This window comes from Scylla paramamosain, chromosome 6 (assembly GCF_035594125.1).
Source record: "Scylla paramamosain isolate STU-SP2022 chromosome 6, ASM3559412v1, whole genome shotgun sequence".
Classification (NCBI taxonomy): Eukaryota; Metazoa; Arthropoda; class Malacostraca; order Decapoda; family Portunidae; genus Scylla; species Scylla paramamosain.
In genome coordinates, this window is record NC_087156.1 from 35,572,207 (window position 1) to 35,574,496 (window position 2,290).

The 2,290-nt window shown below is 37.2% G+C and overlaps 1 protein-coding gene across 5 annotated transcripts in view; it reads left to right on the top strand.

Moving 5' to 3' along the window:
* Window positions 1–203: 203 nt before the first annotated feature.
* Window positions 204–2,290, top strand: part of LOC135101661 (probable E3 ubiquitin-protein ligase HERC4) — a 14,512-nt gene continuing 12,425 nt past the window's right edge. For 3 of the 5 annotated variants that reach the window (XR_010269351.1, XR_010269350.1, XR_010269352.1), the window contains exon 1: window positions 204–470. The gene's annotated coding sequence lies outside the window, so the exon portion shown is untranslated. The remainder of the gene's footprint in view (window positions 471–2,290) is intronic. The other 2 variants (XM_064005972.1, XM_064005974.1) reach the window with 1 other exon arrangement.

Sequence of the window (2,290 nt, forward strand, 5' to 3'; positions counted from 1 at the left end):
TGGATTTTGGAATGTATTTTTTTATCGTGTTTGTTCGAACACTTTTTCATATAGTTATTTAAATATAGCTTTATTATCACTGAAGCTTGGAATATTTTTATATGTCCAGAATTAATTTAAAATTATGCCCTTTCATAATATGTAAAGCATTCCGGCCTAGCTTCATTTTTGCGAGGGGTCATTTTCAAAATCATTTGCGTAACGTAAATATGGCGGACGTGACGTCATCAGCCGCCTTCATCCGGGGACCGAGACCCTGGACCTTCCCTCCTCCCAGTGCCCTTCCATTAGTATTTAGTGTTATTTCCTATATTTTCCAGCTGTTTTCATGCATAGAGAAGAATAGAAAGAGGAGGAAAGAAGGAGAAATGAAGAAGGAGGAGGAAGAAGAGGGAAGGGAAGGAGGAAGAGGAGAAGGAAAAGAAGAAATATTAAGAAAAGATTTTCACTGAATTTCCAGCGTTTTAAAGGTAAGCAAACGTAGTAGTAGTAGCAGTAGTAGTAGTAGTGGTGGTGGTGGTGGTGGTGGTGGTGATGTGGCAGCCTTGTAATATAAGATGAAGTGTTTTGAGTTAAATACGCAATTTTTTTTTTCTAGGCATTTTGGAATAGAAGTGAGAGTTTTTGGTGTTTTGAAAGGGAATAGTCGTGCTTTCAGTGTTTTTTTTAAGTGAATTCACCGTTTCTGTGGTGTTTTAAAAAGGCAGGGGATGTTTTTTTTTATATTTTTTTTATTTTTTTTTGTTTTTTTTTTAGATTTTGGTGTTTTTCAAGTTTGTTTGGGTAGAAATTGTTGTTTTTTCGCTGTCCTTGGGTAGGTGTGTGTCTCTTCTGGGGTGTTTTGAAAGGAAATTAAGTATTATTTAAGTGTTTTTGGCTAGAAATATGTTTTTTTGGGTGTTTTGAAAGGAAATTAAGTGTTTTTAAGTGTTTTGGCTAGAAATGTGTTTTTTGGGTGTTTTGAAAGGAAATCACGTGTTATTTAAGTGTTTTTTGGCTAGAAATGTGTGTTTTTTGGGTGTTTTGAAAGGAAATTAAGTGTTATTCGATGTTTTTTTTTGCAAGAAATGAGTGCTTTTGGGGTGTTTTGAAAGGAAATTAAGTGTTATTTAAGTGTTTTTTGGCTAGAAATGAGTGTTTTTTGGGTGTTTTGAAAGGAAATTAAGTGTTATTTAAGTGTTTTTTGGGTTTCTAGGTGTTTTTGGGAGTAAAATTGTGTTTCTAGGTGTTTCTAGGTGTTTCTGGTGTGTATGTGTGTGTGTGTGTGTGTGTGTGTGTGTGTGTGTGTGTTGCCTTGTCTTTCGTTGTACAGATGCTTATACAGTGTGTGTGTGTGTGTGTGTGTGTGTGTGTGTGTGTGTGTGTGTTGCCTTGTCTTTCGTTGTACAGATGGTGATGCAGTGTGTGTGTGTGTGTGTGTGTGTGTGTGTGTGTGTGTGTGTGTGTGTGTGTTGCCTTGTCTTTCGTTGTGCAGATGGTGATGCAGTGTGTGTGTGTGTGTGTGTGTGTGTGTGTGTGTGTGTGTGTGTGTGTGTTGCCTTGAATTTCGTTGTACAGATGGTGATGCAGTGTGTGTGTGTGTGTGTGTGTGTGTGTGTGTGTGTGTGTGTGTGTTGCCTTGTCTTTCGTTGTACAGATGCTTATGCAGTGTGTGTGTGTGTGTGTGTGTGTGTGTGTGTGTGTGTGTGTGTGTGTGTGTGTGTGTGTGTGTGTGTTGCCTTGTCTTTCGTTGTACAGATGCTTATGCAGTGTGTGTGTGTGTGTGTGTGTGTGTTGAAAATGTTCGCAAGATGATATATAAATCTTTCATTTACAACCACAAAATGGTGAGTAATGTTGAGAAGGAAGAAGAAAGGAAGATTATGAGGAAGAAGAGGAGGAAGAAGAGGAGGAATAGGATTTAAATGAAGGAAAATAACAGGGACAAAGTTTTAAATCATATTATTCGTTATTTCTTTCTTTATTCAGTATTTCCTTATTCCTTTCTTTATTTTCGTTTACTTCCTCCTCTTATCCCTTTTCTGCCAGAGGAGGAAGGGGAAGAAAGGAGGATGAGGGTGAGGAAGACGAGGAAGAGGAAGAGGATTAAATTTCTTTCATCTTTCTTAGACAGTCCTCAGGATGTCAACATTGTATAATGGTACAGTGTTGAGACAGGGACGATCGCGTTATAATTCACTAATTGAGGTTACTTTTGATAAATAAACAACTAGTACGGAGTCTTTTAAGTATTTTACATTATCTTATACCGGAAAATATAAAGGAAAAGTGGCGTAAATAAGAAAAAAAA